The sequence below is a fragment of the Ctenocephalides felis genome, unplaced genomic scaffold, assembly GCF_003426905.1.
Source record: "Ctenocephalides felis isolate EL2017-DRISC unplaced genomic scaffold, ASM342690v1 CF-g0.4_SCAFFOLD_00845, whole genome shotgun sequence".
Classification (NCBI taxonomy): Eukaryota; Metazoa; Arthropoda; class Insecta; order Siphonaptera; family Pulicidae; genus Ctenocephalides; species Ctenocephalides felis.
The window spans coordinates 17,392,613-17,404,540 of NW_020536999.1; positions in this window are offsets into that span (position 1 = coordinate 17,392,613).

Genomic DNA, 11,928 nt, shown 5'->3' on the forward strand with positions numbered 1-11,928 from the left:
ATATATATATATTATATTTTGGTTTAATTAGTGTAAAGCTTCCTTTCATCAAAGGTTAACCATATAATTAAAACTGTTTCATAATGAATTTACAAATGATTGCGTTTTGACTGTTGTACGCCTAATTGCCACCCAAAATAAAATTCTTTCATGTTAGGGCTACGGAATTCCAATTTACGGAACCAGCAATATTGATTTAATTTAAAATTTTGACTAATATATTATTTACATAATAATAAATAATTATTTAATAAACTACTGCTGAATGGCGTCGTGTCTTAAGGCAAATTTCTGGAATTTACCGTACCGAATAACTATTTTTTTTAAAAATAAATCAAATTTTATCTAACAATTTTGAAATTACAAATAAAAGATTTTTTAAAAAATATTGCACTGGGTTAGAGAAAACGTAGAGACGAAATATCGAAGCGCGTAAGCGCTGCGTGCCACTCTAACGGATGAACATTTGTACAGAACCCATAAAAATATGAACTAAATTTGTTATTATTGAAAACAGTATAAAATATCTGATAAACTAATCTGCATATTTCTAATGATCATTTTTGACCGCCAAATGGCGATTTTTTTACTTTTTTATAAGATCTCCAAAACCGCTACACCTGCCTTCCCAAAATTGATACCACTTTTTTATTTCATTAATATAAATAAAATGTTTCTTAAATTATTCAAATCGGTTGATCCGTGCGCCCAAAATCGTGGACCCAAATTTATATCCAAATATACATATACCCATATACATTCATTTTTCTGCCAAATTGTTCAGAAACTTCTGAAACGTAAAGATATGCAAAAACTTTTATTTGAGATTTTTGCTTATACTATAACTTACCCTACGGTAAGGTAATAAATGGTATTTTGAGATGAAAAATTGTAATTGTTGAACCGGTTAAATAGTTTTTGATGAAAACGTCGACAAGGTGAAATTTTATTGCAATAACAAAACTCAGAAATAAATTTATTTTATGATTCAAATCTATATCTACTGACAATAGTGCAAAATTGCGAACGTGTTGAATGCACTAGATTTTGCATAACTTTAAATTTAAAATAAAATATACATTTGAATAGATCTTATAGAAACTATAAACCTGTATATCCCGATTTGAAACGCAAACTTAATTTACTGAAATCTTTATATTTCATTTGATTTCAATCCAATTTGTTTGAAAATTTGTTTCCTTTTGTATATCTGTCGGTTTTCTCTCTTATAATCCCTATATTGTATAAATATGTACACCTTTGACAAAAGAAGATACGAAATGTGATTTATATCACATTTCTTTATATCAAGGACCTCTCTTTGGAATGTTAGAGATAACAATACGTATTTGCACAAAGAGAAATTTTAGATTTCAGAGGAAAAGGCTAAGAAAAGCATTTTTCTAAGCTGTGGATTCGGAATTGCAAAATTATGGCTATAGGATTATAGATAAATGCTTGTAAGATTTTTGTTTTAATTTTCAATTTTTTAACTTTCCGTAGGGTAAGTTACAGTAATCGCAAGAAAATCGTGAATGAAATTTTTTGTATATCTTTACGTTGCAAAGGTTTCTGAACATTCTAGCATAACTTAGAAAAAATGGATGGATAACCGATCAGCCGATTTGAATAGTTTAAAAAAGTCGACAAATGGTCAAAAATAGCTCATACACACATATTTTTCCCATATTTGATCTCATTCGACTCACAGTGTCTTCAAACATAGAAAAATATAAAATTAGGAAATTAGATTTTTTCGCGCGAATAAACTTCTTCTTCGGTAAAGTATATTTTTGTGCTTGTAAGTGCTTCTAAAAATATCCCGATTAGCATTGCCCAAAAATACCTAAATTCTATTTTCACCATTTATTACATAAACATCAGCTAATTACCTAAAAATCATCTATAAATAATTATTTAAAATATCATTAATCGTTCTAAATCCTGATACTCGACCAAATCATAATAAGCTCCCGAAAGCTCCTCCAGAGTTTGTTGGCCTTAATAAAGTTCACAGACAGGACTTGATATAAGTGATCCTTATGATAATTCAGGATAATGATAGGATTGAAATAAAGTACTAACAAGGTACTTAAACGATCATTTACATCTGGGCGTTTAATTTAGAAATTCTAGAATAATTAGTAGACTTTCACGTGGGAGTTAATAAAGAAGGCACATCTTAGTAAAGTAAATTGGTATTTTCTTTAAGTTGTAAAAATTGTTGAAATTGACTTCTAAGTGCAAATACATTTCAAACAAAATTTGCATTTGCAATCACAAAACTTGTAAATGAAACTTCAAATACCTATATTAAAACTTTTAAGATTTCTTGATACAATGTTCCAAAAATTTCTATTTTTTTGCGGTCATATAAAATGTTAAAAAATAAATTTTGCTCGCAAATCTAAAAAGTAATAACAATAATTTATAAATCAAGGACTAAAACAAACATTTGTTTAGTCTTCATCGTGTTTTTCGGAATTTCTTCTACAATGTAGTCCTTTGTAACTTGATAGTTTCCGCTGATCTAATTTCTTAGAATCCAAAGATATGGTCATTGATATTTTTAGAAAATCTTGAAAACATGTCATGTTGTTTACTAATTATGAATTTGGAAATACTAAATAAATTTAATATTACAAAAAAAAGTAAAAAATGATCCATTTTTAAAATTAAAATTAAAATTCAATTTGACTTTGAGCAAATAGTTCAGATGATTCTTTTTACCCTACCTGCATGCATAAGCTTTTATAGAGATTATATGAAATTTTTTTTGAATCTAATTAAAAAAAAGAGTGCGCTTGAGAGATTGAAGTAAAACTTATTTGCTACTGTACAAGATAGCATTTACGTAAAAATATAAATACATCATATAACAATTTTGAATAATGTTTATTAGTAATATGGTAACACTCGTGATGCACACATTTATTAGTGTCAACCATTATACACATTTATATAATGATAAATTATAAATTATATATTTATAATAGCATTAAAAATATGTATAATATTTAAAAGCAATGTAATTAAAGTTATACTTCAAATATGACATGATCGGTTTGTCATTGTAATTAGCATTTAGGACTTAGACCTTTATTAGAGAAATGAAGTAATTGTTGATTAATGAATTCTATAATATTTGTTCACACAGTGGATTAAGTTGAACAACGCCTAAACAAATATTGTTTTTGCAACTTCATGTAATTGTGTTTCAAGAGCTTCATGTAATTAAAATTAACAAACATTCATTAACTGCTTGTATTTTTTTTTACTTTTTCGCTGGCGATATAATCTTATTCTTTGAACAGCTGTAATATTTGTCTTGCTTAAAAAATATTTTCCATTTTAATAACTTCAACGATTTATAGAAACTATGAATAATAAAGAAATAATTTCTAATCAATAAACTTACGTTTAGTACACGGCTCAAATGATTAATTTGTTTTATTTAATTCAATAATATATTTTATGAAACATTGAAAAAACGTAGGCTTAAGAATTATATTAATGTCACATAAACTAAACAACTGTGGTCACAAACAAAAAAAAACGAACAAAATACTTTTGTTATGGATTTTCAAACATTGACGTTTTTCTCCTGATCGTAAGAATCAAGGTAATAGTTGGTTATACATCTTTCGCCCTTTACTTTAAAATATTGTGGTCACAAACACAAACAAACTTTATTTGTTTCTGAGACATCAGTGAACTTTTGAACTACCCTAATGTATTTTCAAATGTTATAAATAAATATTTTACTACAAGTGAGAATTTCTCCAGACATTAACTTTGTTCAGTCGAAAAATATTTACAAGAGAAGTTTTCCCAAGCAGAAACTCTCAAAATTTGTAAACATGGCGGTATTAATGTTTATTATATTAAATATTGATATTGTTATGAGGCTTGTTTATGATATCAAAAATTTCAAGACATTGTGCTTTGTTCCAACAATAGAACTTTTCCTAAGTTATTATTATATTAAGTGCTCTGGCCCGAGGCATGTCCCAAGTAAAAAGTACTAAAATTTTCTAAAAAATTCATAAACATAGTAGCATTTAACACTATAATATTTCATATTAGATGGTCTTGGTATCCGTAAACACTTTAATGGTCGTTTTATGGAGTGTAATGGCGTTAATCGGCCGAGATTTGACTTGCTTTTCATTTCTCCGAGCCATAAAAGACATGGGCCATATGGACATTTTATGGCCGTTTTGCTATTATTAAATCAAGTAAACATAAAAGCTTGTAAAACAACATGTATAGATAGCAATTAAACTTGAACCGACTTCTTATGTATCTAGATTATGGTTTTATTGAGTATTTTCGGATAGAATGCGTAACTGGTTCCATCAATCAGATCTGATTTTATTGATGAAACAATGATGAAATCGATTTGGAAAGGTGAGACTGGAGTTGTTTGTGATACTTTCCAACAATGTAGCTAACTAACTAAAAATTTGAAAACAATATAACTATTTGCCAGTCAGTATTTTATAATTTTGAGAGTTAGATGCATAAAAGCTACATTGATGTATGCGAATCTAAAAAATAATCATTAACTTTCCCTAGAGTAAGTTATAGTAATCGCAAAAAAATCTAAAATGGAAATTTGTGCACATCTTCACGTTTTAAAGGTTTCTGAACATTTTGGCGCATCTTAGAAAAAAATGGATGTAAGTGTGTGTGTGTGTGTGTGTGCAAACAAATTTTCGTCGACGAATTTGGAAACACGGATCAACCGATTTGAATAATTCAAAAAACATTAGATTTGTATTGACAGGAAGACTTTGCTGATTAGTTCTTGGAAAAACAGGTTCACGCTTTTCGAAAACATAGGGCAAAAAATGCCACAATTGGTAATTCAGTTTTCGAGAGAACGAAGCGTCCGATTTGAATAATTCAGAAAACACTTTACTTGTATTGATGAAATGAAGAACTGATGAACTTTTTGGAAAGGCAGGTCGAGTGGTTTCAGGAAACCAATAAAAATGTAAAAAAATACCCTTTGACAATTTTAAATTTGTAGTATAATTTGTAATCAATCAAAGGTATCGACAATATACCTTAAGACACGATGCCATGCACCACCAGTTTAATTTTCAAAATGTTATCAAAAAATGTAATGTAAATACCAAAATAAAACTTTATAAATATTTCCTAATTTGTAATTTTAAATCTCGGGAAGTATAACGGAAATTTGAGAGTTTTATTAATTTTTGCTTACGCAGGTTAGGAGCCTCCATTTCCCGGAGAGCCCGTATAATTGCTACAAAACTTTCCTATGTTTTTCTTTTTTTCTGCACACTTTCCGATTTGTATTTTTCTGTAATTTCTCTGCCTATATGCTCAAAATTCTTTTAAGAATTTTCTTCTTGTAATCATATGTAAAATAGTTCGTAAAGTAGCAAATGGTAAATGAAGCTCAGAAAATAATTGATAAATTTACAATACATCAATTTTGAATTTAAATTAATAAAAAAAATGATTCGCCTAGATCTATGACACTTTTTTCTAACTTACTTTAAATTTTAAAAAAAAAATGACAATGATATTGTTTTGCTATAATTTCCTATGACACAATAATTTCTACATTTGCCATTATTTAGTGTTAAAAACTTTTTTTTTACATAAGGAAATAGATCATCCTCAAGACGTATCTTGAAAACTACTTAAAGTTGGGTTTTTATCTATTTCAATATTATGTAGTCTTAGTCCATTCACACAAGTTTTAAAATCAATTTGAAGAAAACCTAGTGAAATATCATAAATTAATATAATAAATTATTACAAAATATTTGAAATTTCTGGCATACAAGTAAATATTACATTGCAATAATGTTCATAAGAGGAATGTAAGCAAGAGGAGCATAATGAAGTTTTGATCATGGTTTCAAGTTCAGAAACTACAATATATGGAAACCCCTTTTAATAACTGCACATGTTTGTGATGAAATGAAGGAAGGTTCTTGTAGCCCGAGGTGAAAAGACGATTGGCAATCAATAATTCAGTATATATATATATATATATATATATATATATATATTATATATATATATACACCTGGAAAGTTTCGAGATGTGAGGTTGGAAAAGAATGAAGAAGACATTATTATCTAGCCAGGTAACAAAGTAGTCTTGCAAAAATTGTAAGATAAAAGAAGTCAACTAATGTGCTTCTGAAATTGAAAGGAAATTAGATTGGAACTATCCAAGAAAATCAATTACTTCCAGATACTCAAAAGCACTATAAAATATAATATTTTTATTCTACTTTACTCATGAAATGTTATAGATGTGAAATTGAAATGAAAAGAAAACTACATTGGTTTGAATTGGAAAAATATTTTTTGTACTCGAAATACATCTGAGAAAAAAAATACTACTAAAAATTAAAAGCAATATAAAATAAATATTACTTGTATCCTACTTCTCTCACAAGCTGCTTCAGAAATGTGCAAATATGATGCTGAATATTGGCCAAATTAACTGAAAATAAGAAATGAAATGGTAAAACGCTTTTGGTATGTATGTCAAAGTTCATCATTGAATTTTAGTACAATTCAAATTTTTTTGAGCTTATTGAAATGCTTAAATTCATATGCTGAAACATTTTCAGAACAATTCTTGGATATTTAGCAAAAAAAAGGTTATCATCGATAAAAAATGCACCAAATTATCTATCTATTCTTGCATAATCACTGATTTATAGCTTTTTCCCGACGTGCAAATAAAAAAGCAATTTTAGTAAAAAAAAAATGTGGAGATTTGATAATAATTTCAAGGTAGAACAGAGCTTTTGAAGTGAAACAAGGTACCAGAAAAGTCTATGGCAAAGCTGTGAATCCTTCCGCAGAATTTTGAAAATTTAAAAATGAATGTCCAGAATTTTCTTCTGTAATTAAGCGTAGTAATTATAATATATCAAAATCTTGAATCTCAAAATGTGCGAATTCAATTCAAAAGAAATCAGTTTCAGATTAAGCTGACACTTGCAACTATTAATTTTATGAATTACTTAATGACTATTAATTTGTGCGAATTTCACTATTAATTATTATGCTCTAGGAACATTTATATGTGGCATGCTTTGCAGTGGGCAAACCTTCCATATAATTTGTGTGATCAAACCAATTTTTGCCGGGTCGGCTAGTATATATATGTATATGTATGTATATATATATATATATATATATATTTAGTAGTTAATTTTGATGTTGATGCCCTCAAGAACTCACTCATATATATATATATATATATATATATATATATATGTATTTATATATATTAGGGTGGTTCTTAATATGGTTGTTTGCGAATTTCCTTGCTCCCAGGGGCTCAAATGCTTCCAAGTTGAAAAAAAAATTCTCTAAAAGTTTTAGCTCTTAATATTACTCTAACATAGTCCGCAATCCAACCAAAGTTTCTTATGGAAATAATATGGGTGATATTCCATTTGTTTTTTAGAATTTAATAAGTAAATCAAAATTTTGAGAATAGCATTGTATTTGCTTACTTTGATCATAAATTAAGTTTTACAACAAAAATTTGATTTATTTTAAAAAATAAGTATTTGTTTAGGATGAAGAGCCAAGAAATTTTGGTAGAAGTGCGTACTATCTTAATGTTAATATTAAGAGCTAAAACTTTCAGATTTTTTTTTTTATCAATTTGTAGGCATTTGAGCCTCTGGGAGCAAGAAAATTCAAAAACATCCATATTAAGGACCACCCTAATACATATATATATATATATATATATATATATATATATATATATATATCTTGATAGTTGTTTCGGCGAATGGGCTGCTAGTTACGATATATATATATATATATATATATATATATATATATATATATATTATAATATCGCATGATAGATTCCCATCGACAAAATTCCTTATTACATTATATATAAAAAATAATAATATCTCTCCCCGAGCTCGTGAGAAATTTCGACACATGCTATTTCTTTTGCGAACAAATGTTTGATGGTAAAATACGTTAGGCGTTAAAGAACATCTCTCTATCGTCAAGGCAAGCAATAAAGTTGTAAAGAAGACGCCCGAAAGCTGTAAAATTTCTTTTATTTTTCACCAAGTAAAAATTTCAAATATAAAATGTTAACTGCGACATGTGTAGATGGACTCCTTTATGTTTCCCGAAGGAGGAAAAACTGGAACGACATGGGTAAAGGAGAGATGATTCGAAATTTATTCCACTACTAGTGCAAAAAATATATTTTATTGATTGATTTAAATTTAATTATTTATTGCTCTTGCTAGAAGGGGAAAAATACCAATACTAAGTTGGTGCTAAGTTTCAGAATACAATTTTCGAATTAAGAAGAAATGTTATGGTAATGCTACCTCACGAATCTATCTTTGTATGAGTTGATTATCACGAACTGCCTAAAAAGCTACATATTGCTTACATAGTGTTTTATACATATAAGCTAACCTCCAAAACGCACGATCGTCAAATAACAATGTTATCAATAGTGCAACTTCCTGATATCTCTTTAATAACACATAGGAGAAGTTAGGTTTTATATGTGAAACGCCTGATTTCACAGCAAATTCATAACTTTTTGACTGTTTGTCACTAGCAACTCATACGAATATGGACCCCTAATGTAACATTTCCATTTTCACAAAAACTGATCTCTTAAATTTAAGGAACCTGGGGCCGTTCAATTATTACGTAAGCACTATAGGGGGGCGGGGGGTTGTTGATTTGCTTATTTTGGGTTGACATGGGGGGCAGGGGAGTCTGGATGATGATTACGTCATAGGTAGTATTTTTATGTTTTTACATTAATTGCAAAATGTTTACGTAAGCATGGGGGTAGGGGGTAAGAGCTTTGCTTACTTTTGCCGACAAGGAGGATGAGGGGGGGGGTAAATAACTGTAATAAATCTGCTTACATAATACTTGAACGATCCCCTTGGCAAAAAATTGGATGCATCCGTTTTTGAGAAAACGTCGATGGTTAAATTTGGCTCACTTATACAATTTTTTTTCACTTGAAACCTTAAGAAAACAATTAGAAAATCGTATTTTCTAGCAAAAACAAACTTTTGTTTCAGAAAGTTAAAAATTGTTTAGGAAGACTACTCTGAATAATTAAATGCTGCCCTAAAAATTGAGTACCAAGTTTAACATAGTTGGGAGGATTTTAGGAAAAGGGGGGGAGGTTTGACAAAAAATCACGAAATATCACGTGAGGGAGGGGTATAGTAAGATATTACGTGTATTTATCTTTTACCTGATTTTTTTAAAAAATCCAAACATTTTCAAAAATTTTTTTTCGTGACTAAAAATACACGTGATATTTGTGGGGAAGGGAAGGTAATTTTGAATATTACCACATATTACCAAAGAAGAGGGGACTCCAAAAATCCTTAAAAAATCGATCACGTGATTAATGAAAGTCTCCTAAAGTTACAGCCTAACTATTATTAAACTAATTCCAAAACATAGCTTAATAATTTAATTACTAAAATGTGTAAATACTCATATTTGATTTTTCAAATCCTTTTATTTCTATTTACCTGTGCAAATCCTTTGTGTAAATGAAATGCTCTAATTAATTATCCTAAATTGACTATATAAAATAAATAATAGGCGCAGTCTCGTCGTCAGAGCAAACAAAGCTAATTTATTTTACTGACGTCTGCTATATTTCTGCATATTTATTGTATCATTTATAATTAGCTCCAATTATTAAAACAATTTAACAGATGGATGGTTTAAACAATTTATCAATATTTGGATACTAATTATGAACATATGTATGAGGGTGTTTTAATATAAATATTTATGAGGTAGGAATACAAATATCTCTCATACAGCTAAATCATTAAATTTGTTATTTTATTGGTTTTGCATTGTTTCAATATTACACCACTTTACAATCCTGATCAAATGCACTAACTTTTGTTTGTAATTTAGTTTAGAAGGAACTAGATGAAATTAATTAAATTTCTGCGTAAATAGTTTTATATGCACCGATGTGAAATTTCGTATAAAACGCGTTAGAAATCGCTATTACATAGTAACCACAATTTAATATACATGGATTAGTTAGGCATTTTTTTACATTCTGTTACATTATTCGAAAAATTTGTTCTGAGCACTTTTTTTAAGTTAGCTTAGAAGAAACTAGATAAAAATGATTACAATTCTTTATAAATAGTTTTATATGCTCCAATAGCAACTTTTGAATAAAACGCTAATATACTTTAGTACAATTTCTTTAAAGGTTTTCTCAAAGTATACACGATTTTGAACATTTTTAATTTCTAGTTTAACCAAAAATCAATTTCCTTGAAAATTTGGAGCAATAGTGTCATGATTTTGAATGTGGTCCTAGTAATGTTATTTTCGATAACAAATCCAAAATTTAACTAAACAAAATTAATAAAAATTAACCACTATGGTCATAGTTTTACGAAAGCTCTAGGGTGCACTTGAAAGCTCATAATTTTCAAAGTACATGAAATATTTTGTTTAATTGTATTTTTTTTACAAAAAAAGTGTACGTACAAAAAAATATCGATGTCTAATAAAATCATCGTTGAATTATAAATTATTGAATTTTAATTAAATCCACTTAATTCTTTTTGAAAATGCTCTCCTTAAAATGGTCCTTATCAAAGTTTTTTAAGAATTATTATCAGAAAAACTTCGATTAGTGAAAGGTATAGGTAAAATTTAATTTTTTATGAATTACTAAATATTTTGAAAATGCTAAATATTTTTTTACCTCACTAAAGAACATAATTATCGTCTCAGTTTTTTGTCTGATAAAGCGTGATATGAAATTCTTCTGATATAGGAGAACGCGCAATTAATAAATTCCCTAGGCCCCAATTTCTATATATCATCCCTTAACAATGTGGAACATTACACCAGAGGGTGTGATACTAGATCATAAAATATAATATAATCTGGAAATTAAGTTAAAAACTAATAATAAAATATTATACAATCTAATATAATTTGAAAATACAGTGAAAGAATAATAATGAAATAATACGATATATTCGTATAATAAAATCGTATAATAAAATCTGATATAATATGAAAATTAAGATTAAAAAAATTAAGAAATATGGAATGAATCATATATATTTTAGTATTTTAACATGAATTTAATAATGAGTATATAAATGCATACCCAATTCCAAAATTTTATGCAAATTGGAGCACAGCAAAAAATCAGACCCAAAACGCTCCATTGCCTGGAGTATAATAAAATTTGATGTACGTAAATGCAAAAAAACTTTAAATAATATCCATCAAGTTTAATAGGACTTATATTCTATAAGCATAATAAAAAACAGTCATGATATTAAAATATCATTATATTATATAGTTAATTATCTATAGATATAGAATCCCGACGAAGAAAAATCACAGTAGTTTCATATTCATTTTAAAAAATCTACAAGAATGACTTTTTATATTTTATTATTAAAAATTTAGGTATATGATACATCTTATGAATACAATTACAAATATTATGTTTTTTTGACTAATGTGAATTTGAAATCTCATGGTTCAGTTCTAGTAAAAATTTTATAGCCATTTTGAAAAGTTGCTAATTTTCTATTTTTATTTAACTAATGGTGTATAGTTAGTTAGTACAACTGAGTTACCGTTTTTGGCGTTTTTTGCCCCTTATCTTCGGAACGTCTAGACCTGCCTTCGCCAAAAACCAATCAGCACATCTCCTCAATAATACGAATCGAATGTTTTGTGAACTATTCAAATCGGTTGATCGGTGTTCCCAAAATTGTCGACGGAAATTTATATCCGCACACACACACGCACACACATACATCAATTTTTTATAAGGTATGTCAAAATGATCAGAGACCTTTGAAACGTGAAGATGTATAAAAATTTTCATTTT